This window comes from Rousettus aegyptiacus, unplaced genomic scaffold (genome assembly GCF_014176215.1).
Source record: "Rousettus aegyptiacus isolate mRouAeg1 unplaced genomic scaffold, mRouAeg1.p scaffold_m13_p_12, whole genome shotgun sequence".
NCBI classification, from domain to species: domain Eukaryota; kingdom Metazoa; phylum Chordata; class Mammalia; order Chiroptera; family Pteropodidae; genus Rousettus; species Rousettus aegyptiacus.
Window position 1 is genome coordinate 13109320 of NW_023416287.1, and position 16508 is coordinate 13125827.

The 16508-nt window shown below is 45.5% G+C and overlaps 1 long non-coding RNA gene across 6 annotated transcripts in view; it reads right to left on the reverse strand.

Annotated features, from left to right (window-relative positions):
- Window positions 1–16508, reverse strand: part of LOC107516291 — a 292205-nt gene that overhangs the window by 14447 nt on the left and 261250 nt on the right. The gene's annotated exons all lie outside the window — the stretch shown is intronic.

Sequence of the window (16508 nt, forward strand, 5' to 3'; positions counted from 1 at the left end):
GCCAGGCATGCCCTCTCTGCCTTGTTCTCTAGCAGGTGCTTAGGCATAGTACCTGACAGTCTTGGGGTGGCCTGGGAATGAAGAAGCTCCATCTTGGAGGATAGTCCAGCCCTACCCAGGGCATGAAGAGCACAGAACTCAATAAGGCGCCCTGTTCTCCCTCAAGAGCTCACTATATACTGGGGAAACTGAACCACAGTGCAGCATACACGTGTCATATGAGCCTAGAAGCGAGAGAGACTCTGCCTAGGGCTTCCTGGAGGAGGTGACATCCACCCCAGTTGGGTCTCAACAGGCAGAAAAAATAAAAAAGAAGAAAAGGATATTGAGGTCAAGGGATGAGCATATGCAATGGCAAAGAGGCGTGAAAAGTCCTTGGGGGTGGGCAGTACGGTGAGAGGTCAGCCCACCTAGAGCAGAGCACGGCAGGAGGAGGGCACACGAGCCGGGTCCAGAGACAGACGCTCTGCCAAGATGCAGACTTCGCCTCGTGGGCAACAAGGAGCTTCTGAGTGATGCGCTCAGCTCCGCGTTGGAGAAGGCTCCCCCTGGGGCCCAGGGACTGCCTCTTTCCTTTCATCAGACACTGTGAAAACATTCCCTTAAGCCTGTACTCTTTCATATTACATCTACTTGTCTGTCTGCTCATTATTTTGTTGCTGGAACAAAATATGCAGTGGATGATGAGATTCTTCTGTGAGAAACCAAGGGTCTACCAAGAGCAGGGGGACCAACCCAGAGCCCACGAGGAGGGGACATGAAAGGAGCCCACAGGAGCTGCTCCTATTGGCGTGGGCACTGGAGCTGTCTGGCAGTCTAGGGACACCAGACTTGATCAAGGAAGGGCTGCCGCTTTGGAGGTTCAAAACGAAGCATCTCAAAGCAAAGGAAGGCAAAGGAACCCCACTATAAAATCACTCTTCTCCTTTCATGGGCCCCTTCCCGAGTGTGCTTGAGCAGGTCCCCAGGCTCCAGCCCCCACTGGTCCCTCTGACTTCCTCTGACTCCAGTCCACTGGTCCGGCCAGCCTTTCCCCAGCCTTCAAAGAGCCTGCAGCACAGCAAATCCTTCTGTTACATGTTCTTTCCTCAGATCTTGGTTCATCCATACAGAATTGGGGGGGGGGAGGTGCCTGTCTAACACAAATCCTAGGATTTATTCTGCTCAGGAAGAGGGTAAGATAGCTGGCAGATAAAAATGGCAGTGGCTTTTCTCACTTCAAATGGTAGAAATTTAAAAATGTGACTTCAGGGAGAAGGAGAATTATAAAAACTCTGGCCGTGGTGGGGTAACTCAAGGGCCAGTGACGGTTCCCACATTTTGTCCCCTCATTTCCTCACAATCCAACCTTCCAAGAAGGCAGGGCAGTGAACAGGCCTTAGGCCAGGTTACACAGGAAGAAACTGAGGCATATGGACGCGATGCCTTCCCTAAGATCCCACATGGCAAGTGTGTGGGGCAGGGCTTGGGTGAGATGCACCCAAGAATTTGGACTTGGTCCCTTCCCTTGGAAATCTAAGAAAACAGCACCTCCCATAAGGTATCCTCCCACCCCTCCCCACTTACAGGTGGGCTCACCTTGCACTATGCAGAGGAAAATAGTATTCATACTCTCTGAGTCCCCACAAGAGGGGCTACCTTCCTGTCTCTGGCGTGCCAAAGAGAGTGCCCTCACCTGGTACAGAGCCTCATGGTTCTCACCTCCTCATTATGGACCAGGTCAGGAGAAAACACAAGGAATTAATGAGAAGCCACCCCCACCTGCAAATGTTTATGGCCTAGATAGCTTCAGAATATGTCTTAGCTGTGCCCCAACATTGTGTCTTCTCACTCTTGCTGGTGCAAAATCCTGGTTCGCCCAGGGGCCTCTGAGCCTCTAGATGGATGGCTAACATACGCCTCCCTTTGTGGGAACAGAAAGCATCAGCTTGTTTTAATGCTAGCCCTCTCTTTGGAGCAATGGCCTGCCAGATGTCAGACTTCACATAGAACCAGAAGACCCTGTGCTAGAGACTCCAACATGTGAGCTCACTGAATTCTTTCAACATTCCTAAGAAGCGTTTGTGATCGTCATCATTTTACAGATGAGGAAACTGAGGTTTAGAGCAGAGAAATCATTTGCCCACAGTTCCACTCCAGTAAGAGGGAGCCAGGATTTAAACTGGTCCTTTTGACTTCATAGACAATATTTTTCCACCAATGTATCTCAGATCTTCCCAGTGATATAACAGCAAAAACTAGAGGGGAACACATACCCAATGGGTCTTGTAAAGCCCAAAGCAGGCAATGGTGAGCTTAAAATTGCCTTCATGGTTTCGTGTTTTGCTTTAACAACTCATACAATATTCGCATTCTACTCTAATTTAGCTTGATTTGTTTTAATATGACTGTATGAATATTTTTAAACCACACGTATCCTATCCCTAACGTTGCCTTGATGCTCTCAACTCACTATGATGGACCCCAGGACATAATGAGTCAGAGAGGTACAGCCAGTCTGCTTCCTCCTGAGGCCAACTGCACACTCAAGTCCAGCTCTCCTTTCCTTAGGCAGATCCTTTAGTGTGGGGGTACACTGACCTCACTGTTCATGGGCTGATCTTGACTCAAGTTTCCTCAACTCAAATTGGATGCTGGAAGGAATCTGTTGACAGATACTAGAATGATAAGGACATACCCATCAGGCGTGCCAAAGGCTGAGCCCATAGTATCCAAAAAGGAAGGGAAAAAATGGACACAGCCTTACCCAGCAGATTCCTAAATTCAGGGGTCATTAGAAGATAGTGCCCTTCATCCAGGTAGAGTCACATGGTCGCTAATATGGGCAAATATGAGGATACACTTCACAGGAGGGGCTGTGGTCTGGAAGGATCCTCACTTTACTTCAACTGCACGTACTTACTGGGTTCCTACAACATGCAGGGCCCTGGGTGGGCGGGAGGAGCACGTGGTGCTACCAGGAAGCACAGGTTACTGTGGTGCAGTTAGTTCATCCATTGGTGAGTCATCGGGTTGTAGTGGAGGGCTCAGTCATCAGTTCAAATCCCAACTCAGCCATTTCTTGGCTATGGAACATTGGGCCAACCAGTTAATGGGAAAAGAGGTGTGAAAGAGGAGCTTTGGCCAAGCAGAAGAGGTAGATTTGGAAAGCTTCAGGAAGGAAAACAAGAAAGCAAGGCCAAGGAGTTGGGACCCAAAAGGAATACTCAGAACCCAGGATGCATAGGGACAGTTGGGCAAAGTGGTCACGTCTATGACACGGCAGGACAGGGGATGGGGAGGGAGTGGCCAGAACCACTTGGAACTAGAATATTGCTTTACAATAGGTCTCAATGTCTTGGAGCGAAGATCGAATCTTCCCTCTGACCAATCACGGTCCTTCGTCATCTGTTCCCCATTGCTAAGCTGGGACCCTCACCAGGATCCACATTCCTTCAGCTGTGGTGTGAATCCCTGTGGTGTGCATCGAGGTGTTAGTCTAGTGAGGCTGCTGCAAAAGTGAGGCCCAGAGAAGGGCAGCCAGGCACTCATCATGTCATCTCTGCAGGAGTAACTGTCCAACACAGACCCAGAGACACTGAAGGAGACTGATAATTCTCCTGTACCTCACTGCCTTAGAACAGAAAGAACGGAGCCGCCCTCCCTTAGCCTGCATCTGGTCACTCCTAGGCTGGACAGACAGGCCATCAGTGCCGAGCTGAGTCAAGGGTAATGCATGGAAAACATCGGTCAGCCCAAGGCTAAGATGAGCAGGATGCTAATCCTAAACCATAAAGCCAACAGGTTGTGTTAGGCCAAGATCTCTGGGAACAAATGGTCAACCCAGGCTTCAGGAGGCATCAGAAGATGAGACCTGAGTCACATGAATGGCCATTTTCACCCCAAAGTCCCGACTTGCCTTCCCCACCATCTAACTGGTCTGAGTTCCTTCTCAGCTAATGGTACCAGCTCCAAATTACACCAAGTGAAACAGGGAAATGGGCAGAGTGAATCCAACTAGGGGATGCCAGCTGAGATCCAGCCTTCTTCCTAATTCTCATGCAAGGGAATTCCCATGCAAGAGAAAACCCACGTTGGAGGTTTTCCACATGTATGTGTCTAGAAATGATAGAATACAAGGCCTTTTTGCTTCACAGCGGACATCTGCCTTTAAGGTCATACATTGTCTGAATGGCAGGGACAGAAGTCAGTGACAGAAAATGAAGGGGGCTCCAGTGTCCTCTGACACATATTGCAGGGTCACAGACATGATACTCAGAAGCACAGCAGAGGTGTCTAAGCCATACTTGTGCTTGTGAGCAAGCTCTCTTCTGGTTTATTGGTAACGAGAGAGAGACTTTTGCATGACAATGGCTGGCTACACAGCTGTCTTGCAGAGAGACCATCTCTTGCCTCCCTCCTGCCTACCTCCAGACTAGGTGGGGAAAGGTCAACAAAGGGGCCACATTCACCCCCTGAAATCTACCCGTGAATGTGAGGTCCCCAACAGGAGGAGTCAGCACCCATAATAGTAGTCCTCAGGCCTGGAATCCTAGTTATCCAAGAAGTTAGGGGAAATCCACTGGGGCTAACAGAAGGGATGTAGGACAACTCACAGGGATGGCAGAGGGTCCGTGAGAAAGATCCATTGGGGCTGGATTACCATGGAAGGTCCTTCTGGATCTCAGAGCTGCCTAGAGCGATGGGATTTGAAGCCTGATCCTTGGTCAGAATGTTCAGAGAATGAGAGTCCAGGGGCCTTAGACTGTTAGACAGAAGGTATTGGTAGGAAAGCCTGGAACTCAGGGTAATTAGTCTAATTTATGGTTCCTTGGTGAGTGGGATTCTTAGATTTAGGAGAAGAGGGGGAATGTGAAGTAACCTGCCAAATTTGCAAAACTGAGTCCCTGTTCGTGTACTTCAGTGCCTTCAGGCTATGAATACAAATCAGTGGCCCTCCAATGTGATGGTCCAACAAACTCTGTACCCACCAGGCCCCTCTCTCTCCCATGGAAGATTGATATAAGGTGATCCTTTGGTCAAATCCCCAGGGCAGTCTGGAGGCTTAGAGGGCAAAGTGGTGTCATCCCAGGTCAAATTGGTCTTCTGAAAGGTCAGACACAATACTAGTACCCATGTCCTCGACAGGTCTGCGAGTTAGACAAATTCAGGCACAGTTTGCTAATCCCGGGTCACTCCTATGAGTGGAACTAGGACTGATGGGTGAAGATAGCTGTAAGGAAGAACTCGATGTCTGCCAGAGAAGATGAGCTGCCCTTCTCAGCAGGGGTCCAGCAGAAGCCAGAGGTCTCTTTAAAAGGATGTAGGAGCAACCTAGGTAGGTAAGATCTTATGGAGCTGAAATCATGTTTGAACTCCTTCATTCCTATAGAGTATAAAGCCAAGCAAGTCATGCTTGGTTTTTGTAGGTTAAATCTCCCTACTTTCCTGCCCAAGTCTCCCCACCACACAGGCCAAGACGCTGCTCTGGCTACATATCCAGGGCTCATCCAGACTGGTTATCACCAAACAGCCCAGAGAGAGCACCTGATTTCCATAGCGCCAGTGCCCACCAAGATCTCCGATTAGACCAGCCATAATTCAGACCCACGGTCCAAAAAAGCTGTCCGTGATAGCCAGAACCAGTTAAAGGTCCAAGCAGGACCCGGAGCAGGGCTCGCCTGCCATATACTTTATTTCCAGAGGTTAATTCTACCCCGACTTCCTACTCGAGGCCTGCAAAGCAAAAGCACAGTGAAAGTTGACACATGATTATAATCATCCCCACTGTTATCCATTTCGTTGCCAGGTGGATCCTGGGCTAGTCCAGGTGAATCCAGGTAACCCATACTGGCAGACTCAAAAGCACTTTCCTGCCTTCTCTTTTCGCCCTACATGCTACTACCCAATGAAAGGCAAAGGGTCGGGGCTCCTGCCATTGCCTTGATTACTGGACACAGTCATCGCCCTCTAGGGCCATCATGGGGTTCCCACTCAGCTCCACGGAGATCGAAATTCTCACGTCCACCGGGCATATGACATTGCATGAGACCAAAGTCTCCACTCTGTTTGCAGCCTCCGCCGTGAACCCCGTTGGCCTGCATGTGTACAGTTTGGGTGTTCAATAGATAAAGCACGTATGAGAAGAGAAAACAAAATAAATCAACTTTTAAAAAGAGCCAGCACTGTGCTGTCAATGTTCATTTTTTTTTTCCTTTTCCTTTCCAATTCTAGCTTAAAAAAGCAGAAGGTAAATAATGTCAGGTCAATGAATATCAAATATATTTTTTGACTGTACATTACAGTGAAGTGTAATCTTTTTACACCTGCAAGTCCATCTTATTTATTCTTGTAAATGTTCCCTGACAATGTTTGTAACATGGCTGTGTTGAAAATCTATACAATAAAGCTGTGACCCTGAGATTCATGTTTTCCTAAGACATTCGCCCTTGCATTTTTCTGAGGTTGGGTCGGGGTGAGGTGGAGACAAGCGAAGGGAGGAGGAAGAGGAGAAAATGCCATTATAGGCTGAGTTTCTTTACATTTGTGTTCATTCAATCTTCACATCTATGACACAGGAAATATGTATCATCCCTTCTTTGAAGATGAGAAAGTTAAGGTTCATAAACATTAAGCGATTTTCTGTGATTGTACAGTGCCCTAGTAAAAGGGTGTGGTTGGTAGAGCACTAGCGTTAGAACCCCTCAGGAAGTCTGTTAAACACATAAAGTTTTAAGCCCCTACAGAATCACAATTTCAGGATCTGTATATTCTGCCTATTAACTAGCTGCCTGGATGTATCAGTTAGCTATTGCTGCATAATGTACCGCCCTAAAACTCAGTGACTTGAAACAACAGTCTTTTATGGAGGTCAGATGAGGCTTGACTGGTCTAGGCTGAGCTCAGCTAATCTCAGCTGCCCTGTTCATGTCTTGGCCAAGGGCTCTACTCTAGGCCAGGCTTGCTTAGGGCACCTCGGCTGGTGCAGCTCTGCTCCATGTGTCTCTCATCCTCCCCTGGGCCAGCAAGCTAGTCTAGGCAAATGCTTCTCATGGTGATGGCAGGAGCCTGAGAGAGAAAGTGCAACCCCATAAGTTGTTTTGAGTCATGTCTGCAACACCCCATTGGACAAAGCTGGATGTATGACAAACTCAGAATAAAAGGGAAGGGAAATATACTCCACCTCTTGACAAACACACACCCTGCTTCTCAATGTTCCAGTAAATGCTGAGATTAAGTATCAAACCCACGGGGCCAGATGCAGCCTTGAACCCACTCATCTCAGAAGGCGGCTCCCAGATCATCTACATCAGCTCCAGAGAAACTTCTCAACATGGAGTCTGATTCAATAGGTCCAGGATGGGTCTCAGAGACCTGCATGCTTACCAAGGGCACCAGGTGATGGTAACCCATGCTGAAGTTAGGCGAGCACTGTTCTAAATGCTGTTGCTATTAAAAAGGGACAGATAGGGCCCAAAATGACAAGGAGACAAACCAGTTCCCAAACTAGGATATGAGGCTGCCAGTCTCTGAGTTGGATGCGCATGCTCTCTGCTTTCCAGGCGGACAGAAGAAACAGCTGGGACCAACTCCTTAGAGCTTACTGGTTCCTGAGTCTTTTGTACATATCCAGATATAAGTATGAACTAGAAGTATGGGCCCCAGGGCCAGAGTCCAGGCTTCACTTTGCTCTCATTCAGTCCTAAGTTCTTCAACCTATGGGACCTGTATGGAGTCCCCACCAGCCCCCCCCCGTGAGCCACAGAGCCTGGAGCACATTTGCTCTCCAGCTTGGGTCCTGAGTAGAGGACCTGGTATCCAGCCAGCTAGCAATCTTTGTCCCTTTGTCCTTAGTCTTGTTAATCTCACTTATTCTGCCTGCTATATTTATTCTTTTGCCATAAATGTAATAGCTCACCTTGGGAAAATAAAAGTAGAAAGAAGGAGGCCATCTCACATAACTCCTCGTACCCAATATACTTTGGGGCTTATCATTTTACCCCAAAATGGAAATGCCTTTTGAAAAGTTATTATAAAAATAGCTTATTCTCACTTGAAAAACTTGATTCAAATGGTTTGAGGCATAAGGTAAAAGTCACCACTTCTCAAAGGTCCTTGTTGATATTTTTATGCCATTCCAGACCTATCTATAAAAATATAAACATATATACCTTTTTATACATAGATGGGATCTGTGTGTGTGTGTGTGTGTGTGTGTGTGTGTGTGTGTGTATTCTGAGACAGACTTCTTTCCACTTAGCACCATGCCATGGTCATATTTCCATGGAAATATCCTTAAATATTCCTTATCTTTCTTGACACCTTCCCAGCGCTCCTGAACCTGAGGCTGTCCTGGTTTGGGTACGCTAAGACTCAGGTGCCTTCACAGTGTCTCCTTTGGGCCAACATTCACAGTGAAGAACACCAAGCCCTGTGTGCCCCAACCCTGGAGGCTGACCACAGTGGGACAGTTCTCTTTACCTGTCATACCTGAGCCAATGTAGGTTTGTAGGATCTGGGGTATCATGCGGCTTAAGCACCACGGTGCCCTCCTCTCTGATGTCCTGTGAACTATAGGCTTTTATTTCAGACAAGCACCAGACATCTGAGTTTTTGATTGAATCTGGAGCATGGTTTTACGAGTCATCTGAGCAAGGAAGAAGATTAATATCTCCTTCTGAACGATGACTCTAATGGCTCTTTGTGTCTAGATAGGTGAAGCCATCCCCGTACAGGGCGAGAAGGACGGGACCAAGAAGCCACCCTCGTGGTCCTGACTGATCCCATTTCATGTTACTTTCCTCTATGGTACCTATAAATATATAGTGAAAGCTGGGAACTTGACCACCGAGACACGGCGTGAATCTGGGAGGGATTTCCTTTGATTATGAGAATCATAATCAGCGGCTGATGCTGAATCATGTTTTGCTACCTAGAAAATGTAAAGGGGCCTCCTAGAAAATGAAGTGTTTCATCCCTCCAGATGGTCTGCACTCACTCAGAAAACTGGTCAATCGTCCATTTCTATCTCCTGGGAGATGAAACGACATTAAGAAAAACCTCTGTGGGAGGGAGAACGGCGGGAAGAAACTTGCAGAAATGCATGCTGAGGATTTTAGCTTTCATGCCCTCTGTCTGTTTGGAGCACCCCAGAGAGAGGCAACAGGAGGAGAGAGCACATTGTCAGTTGAAGATGTACAAGACAGCATAAAGCAGATGCTTACTGCATCACTCTGACCATCCTCAACCTCATCTCTTATCTCCTCCATAGCTGTGCTAACCATTTCCAAGCTTCTGCGGGCGTCGCACTGGGGCAACCCATGGGCCCTCCCCTCAGACAGGCTCTGTGCCCCTCCTTTCCCAACCCACGGTTTCTGATGCTGTGCTCTGCGATGCCCACAGGAGCCCACTTAGCACTCACATGTGTGCCACCCGGAACTGTGTGGGGAGTTAACCCTCCTGCAATCTTTGACCAACAGGAGACTGCAGCCTGTAGACAAATGCTTCCTCTTTTCTCTCCTCCGAAAGCAGTTCTGAACTATATATAACTCTTCCGGTGGTCCCAGAAAAGATAAGCATGCCCTTGGAGAAGTAGCCAACTCCATAACACGCCTTGTATTGCCTCTCCCCTCCTCCTCCTCTGATTTATACCTGCTACGCTCCTCATTTCCTGGAATCACTTTTCTAAGGAAAACATTGTTTCAGACTTGGCAGTTAGGGTAACACTAGCTGGGAAACTCGGTTTAAGCTATGCCCAACACCCCATCCTCCAGCTGTCAATCAGAGGTGGGACCCTGCCAAGATACTTAGAAGGCTGCCAGCTATCCAGTTAAGGTTTTGATCTAGGGGCCAAAATAAAGTGATTCATATGGGAAAGACTACGTTCATGTCCTAGGCTCATCCTAAGCATCATGATGTTAATTTGCTGCCTCAGATTTGGGAACGGGAGTCCTACTATTTCATATTTTTGCTGAAAATAGCAAGCCTGCCCGGTAAACAATAAAAGGGACCATAAGTGGCCCCACAGGGGCCCTATTGTGAGCACTAGCACAATGGGGTGGTTGGCTAGCGGAATGGGGGAATATGTGAATAGGAGATTCAGGCCCACAAAGTCAGGAGCCTGCACCAATACTTACTCTCGGCCTGCCCTTGGCAGGACATGACTCCTGAAGAAGAGTGTAGGCAGCTAGCTCCTAAGGGGGAAAATGTGCCAGGAAAAGATAGGGGGAGCGATGTTCCCCCCCCCCCAACACTAATTGCAGATACAAACCTCTTCAGGGCGGATGAAGCTCCCTATGCTGAGATCCCTGGCTCTGGCTAAGCCCCCTGCCCCCGCAGGCTGTCAGATTTCGGAACTGGCGGAGAAGAATAACAGCGACTCTCAGCTTCCTTCCCCTTCCCTCTCCACCGTGCTCTCTGGCAGCTCCCAACTCTGAGCAAACTCAGAACTCTCCTCGTAAGGATGAACAAACAGGAAAACATCACCAGACACATGAAAAGATGCGGGAGTTCAAAGCAGAGGTTCACTTTGAGGAATCAGAGAAAGTGCCTGCCTATGAAATCAAGTCTCTGCCAGGAAGAAAAAAAGACATTTTACAACAAATACAAAGGCAGGAAAACATTGGATTTGATAACTGAATCCAAGAATTTTTGTTGTTGTTGTATCCAACAAAACAAATCGCTGACAACTCTAATCAAGATAAAATACAAACACTCAAAATTAGAAATTGAAAAGGCATGTAATAGTGAGTAATCGAATTACACAGCATTCTAAAAGAATATTATGAATAACTCTGGTTAGTAGATTTTAAAATCTTGATCAAGTGGATGATTCTGAAAATATATAAATTTAACCAAAATTGGCTCAAAGAATGAAAAACCCAAGTATAGCAATTATCAGAGAAAAAAATTTAAGTTGTAGTTTTTCCCTAAAAGATACAGGAACAGATAGTTTTATGAGTGCACTTGATCAAATTTTCAAACAAACAAAATTCTTATGTTGTATGTACTATTCCAGAACAATACAAATAAGGGGAAGTTTCCCTATTCATATTATGAATAATATGAAGCTAAAATAGCACAAATATCAAATCGAAAAGAGTAAACACATACACACACACACACACACACACACACACACAAATACACACACCTGTAAAGCCTAAAGATGAGTCACATTTGTAGATGTAAAGGTTTTTACTAAATATTATTTACTATACTTAGCTGCTTTTTTTTAAAAAAAATAATATACCACATGCAAGAAGCCTATATGCCAAGAATTCAAGAACAGTTCAATATTAGTAAGTCTATAGGTAAAAGGACAAAGACATACATCAATAAGAACTGAAAAAGCACTTGGTAAAATTTAATATCAATTTCTGATTAAATACAACAGTCTCAGTAAGCTAGTAATTATAAAATACTTTATTAGCATAAGTAGTTTAAAAAATGAGTAGTAGACATTACCAGAATTCACCCAGCATCTATTTCTCTATTCTATCCAGGCATAAAGGGGTCATATGACACTTCCTGGCCAATAAGCTTGAATAGAAATGACATGTATCAATCCTACGCCAAAGTACTTAACTGCTAGTGAGAGACTCTACAGCGTCTTCTTTCCTCACCTCATCAATCAAGGATGTCTTATGTTCCAGATGGTGCAGCCACAGGATGGGGGGAGCCCCTGTCAGCCTGGGTCATTGAACCACCACACAGAGTACCTTTGTTCCTGGGAGTTACCTGGACCTAGAGAACTTGGTGGTACTCAGCCACTAAGCATTTGGCATTCTATATTACTATAGAATGCCTAATACAAATAGCCAGTGTATTAAATAATATTGAAAAATTAGTGTATTTCCATGAAAATTATTGCTATTATTTACTATTCTGGGCGAATGCCAATCCAGCAAGTGCAATTAGGCAAGAAAAAAGAGATATATTACTGTCAGGCTTACCATTGCTGTGTAACAAATTAGCCCCAAACAACTATTTTAATTTTGTTCCTAATTTTGCGGGTCGGGAACTTAAGGAGGGGTCGTCTGGCTAGTCCTTGCCTAGGGTCTCTCCTGTGGTTACAGTCACATCCAAGTGAGGGTTGCAGTCATTTTTCATCCCTGACTGGGCTGGATGTCCTAGATGGTTCATGCACATGGCTGCTAGTGCTGGCTGCTGGCTGGGAGGTCAGTTGGGCTATCAACTAAGGTGTCTACATGTGACCTCTCCAGCGTGACAGTCTCAGGCTAGTCAGACTCATCGCCTGGTCTCTGCCTTCTCCTGGAGTAAGTGTCCAAGAGATTCTGACAGAAACTGAGTGACATTTTCTCACCTGGCCTTCTAAGTCACAAAGCATCACTTCGGTTAGATTCCATCGGTTGGTTGTAAGGGATTCTCTGAGGTCAGCCTTGATTCAAGGTGAGAGGATATAGACTGGTCTTCTCTAAAAAGAGTGTCAAAGAATGTGTAGCCATGTTTTTAAATTGTCACTATCACTTTGTAAATGAAGATCCAAACTTATCACAATCAATGATATATGCCTAGTAACCCCCAAATTACTAAGAGTAATAAGGATATTCGGTAAAGGTACAACTTATAAAATTAGTATGAAAATAAATGGTTTCCCTATTCATATTTGTAGAATGAACTGATGAATTAATTCATTGATCAATATAGTACCAATCATATGTCAGAAAACACAATGATAAAGAAAGATTGTATCCACAATAGCAGCACAAAATAGTAAAAACCTAGGACTAAACTTCAGAAATGTGCAAAACTCATATAAAGAAAACCACAGAACTCTATCTCAGGACCTAAAAAAGACAAGAATAAATGGAGAGATGCAGCAGATGGGAAGAATAGCTATAGTTAAAATGCCAATTCTAGCAAAATATAAAGAATAAATTTAATTCAGCTTCAATAAAAATCCATGAGTCTTTTAGTAGGTAACTTGAAAAGAAAATCATATGAAAGTTTACCTGAAAAAAATTAACACACAAGAATAACCAAACACCTTTCAAATGCTACAATAATTAAAATTATGTAGTACCAATGCAAGAATCCGATTTGATCAATTCCTTGGGATTTCTTGTCATAGTAGATATTTAGAAGTTTCACATCTGTCAAGATCCAACTTGAATAAAACTGGTTTGACATTTTCAAGTATCCATTGATCAAAGGGAAGAGAAAATGAGAGGGAAAATTTCTTTCTTACAAGTCACCAAAGCAGAGTTTTTGTTCTTTTGGATTTGGTTCAATTCAACTCATTTCACTGTATCCAGTACATCTATTTATGTTAGTGTCTAAGACCTGAAGTAGTCACATTATTCTTTTGTTTAAATTTTAATTATGTAAACATATTCTATTCGTAAAATAATCAGAGAATTACTGATAAAGTTAAGCCCTCTTTAGCCACCATCCCCAAATCTACAGGCCCTCCCCCAGAGAACCCTAAAAGTCCTCTGTCCATCTTACTACTCTGGGTCCTCTCACTTCGCTAGGCAACCATGAGGGGAGATGGGCTCCAAGGCATTAAAAATCAGGGAAAAGAAATGGCTTTACCTGGTTGAGAACATCTCAAGGCCCATTTGCAGATGAAAGTAAGCAGAGAAGGACTAACTTTAATATGTTGACCCCTGGACTTGAATGATGGGTAAAGCCTCCCCCAGGATTTATGCCATATTTCACCATTCAGCTCCAGCAGGTTCTGTGCAAAAATAAGAAGTTGGGTGAGGCATTTTCCTCGGAGGTGAATACATCTGTCTCTTTGAGAGTTGCCTATAAGAGCAATCAGCCATCGCTAATGGCTCCAAGTAGGGCCCCGAGGGACACTCAGACAGTTCTGGCATCCAGTTCCCCAGAGATGACAAATTCTGCCCCGAGTCGTGGAATAAGTGCCAGCTAAAACATTGTCAGAGAGGCACCATATGTCCAAACAGACTGTGGGCGCCTTCAGAGAGGAAACGTGCTAAGACAACTCACATCCTGCCTGTCAGAACCAGAAAGACAAAGTGTCCCGGTCACAAAAGCCAGAGAGAGACACATGGTATATACAGAAAGGAACATGTCAGCCAGTTTTCCTTTTGCTGCACCACTGGGAAAATACGGGAACTAGAACCATGACGGGGGCAAGATGAATATTCTAAATTCCAGGTCTCTTGACAAAGTATCAGGATTTGTGCCTTTTAAATCTCGACAGGATAAGCCCAGGGAAACACCTTGCTTCTGAGGAGCATCCTCCAGTTTGCTCACGGGATCAGAAGAAGCGGGCCTGGTTCCTTTAACAGTCAGAACTCCCTGAGAAGCAGTGCACCTGACTCTCACAAGCCCAGCCAACTGGTATGAAGTCATGCATCGCTTCAAGAAAAGGGAGAGGAGAGAGACCCATCTGGGGTTGGGCAAGAGATTGGTTTAGTTGTAGGTCAGGGGTTGAAATATTTGTGGGAAAGAAATACTGTTCCTAGAGGTCATAGGCACAGGGGAGGATTAAACGCGAGTGGCGTTGAGCATACTGTCTATGGTTGCAAGTCTGCGAGCTGATGAAATTCCTCTGCGGAGAGGTCCCCACCCCCACGAGCTGCCCAGAAAGGCATCTATCGGTCTTTAAGGAGATGAATCTAGAGCAGAAACACCCAGCCCTGAGCCTTCCTGATACCTCGAGAGCTTTCTCAGGATCCAGACCCTCCTCTGAAGGGAAAAGTCTTCCCTTCCTTTTAGAGTTTAGAATTCTCAGCCAGCCCACATGACTATACGTTCTGACAAATGCAGTTGACCCACCCCCCACACTCCCCACACCCCGGCTGAGTCTATTAAAAAACATCAGAGAGTATACTCTTCTTTGTAGGGCTTCTGCTTAATATTTCCCACAAGGAGTTAGGGGCCTGCACCTCCCACCCAGGAGTGGGTGGTACCTGCAGGAAAAGTCAGCATCTTCCAGCTCTTCTCCAGCACTGGCCTGGGGTACCTCCTCTGTTAGCCATCCCTCCTGCATTGTGGCTTGCTACTAGCATGACTTGTTTGTCTTCAAAAGGCAAAGCTACACGTATGTCCAAGACTGTGAATTTAAAAACATACAGTGCCCTGCATCGGGCCTGGAGGAAATGTCAGTAGCGACACCTTTTCAACAACTCAAGCGTGCAACCACAGGAGGAACATCAAAGCCCTGGGGAGGCTGGACTGCAGATTCCATAAGGATCCCAGGGTGAGATTTTTCAAAGAATCAGAAGACTCATCCGGAAGGTGGCTGCAGACGTAGCTGGAGGGGTGAGAACGCTGGCCTCTAGACTTCCCAGACGTTGACAGGGCTTCTCACTCCTACTGTCTCGGCCAAACTACTTTTTTTTGGGCGTTATACAGATAAAGCAGAATTAATGGAAACCATAAAAGTGGAAGTAGCAATAAAGTTTTAAATTGAGAGTCAAGTAAGAAATAATCAACCAGAATAAAATACAAGATTCTAGGAAGAGGATTAAACTATCAATACATTAAAAATGAGACTTCTTTTAAAATAACATTCATATTTAACAAAACTTATATACACCGGCAGAGACATTGGTGTTTACCAAATAGTTTCTGCATTTATAAATGATATGGGGCCCATGTGACTAATTCTGGCCAATAAACTCTGAGGGGAGACAATACATGTCACTTCCAGTGTGAGCTATTCGAGACTCTGGAAACCATGTTTAAGAGGCTTCACAATGTGGACGGATCTGGACCACTGAGTCCGGCATGGAAGGTCCTGGTGCCTTATCGGACCCCCATCAGACTCAGCATGAGTGAAAACCAAGCCTTTGCTGGTTAAGCCAATGAGGTTTAGGGGTTTGTTTGTTACTACAGCATGTCTTGATAATACGAGTGCTTACGATTAACTCATTCAACCTTCCTTATAATCATATAGTACAGGCAGAGAGACTCACATGAACTCGCATGTTGAGGAAGAAGAGGCAGGGAAAAGTGTGGTCACTTTTTTCAGTTTTCGTATTTGGTGAGACCTAGGATTCAAATCTAGGGCAGTCTGTGTTCTTAACCGCTACGCCAGCCTGGCTCGCACAGACAGAGGCATCTTAAAGTAAAATGCAAGGAACTTCACAACCATGCACATTTTTCTATAGAAGACTTGGGGTTACTGAAACAGGGGAGTGTGGAGGAAGGATAGCTGAAGAAAGGTCAGCCCTTCTTCCCATCCCCGTGGGATAAACCTGCCAGTCTCTGAGTGATAAAAGAGAAGGAGCCCGGACCCATAGAGGTCAATTCCGAACTCGAGCCTTTCCAGTCAGGCCTTCTCTTTTTGAATTTGCAGCCCCATCTAGTAGAAAGACCCTCACGCTCAGCAGTCAGGCAACCTGAATTCTCGTTCCACGTCTACCAGTAAAATATTGCATGCTTTGAATGATTGCTGAAGGACTCGTTGGGCCTCAGTTGCTGCAGCTGTAATTTGGGAATCATTATTTCAATCGCATCAGGCTGTGGCAAGTTCAAACCAAACAATACATGTGATTATGGTTTGGGAAGCTATAAAAAGCTTTGCAAAT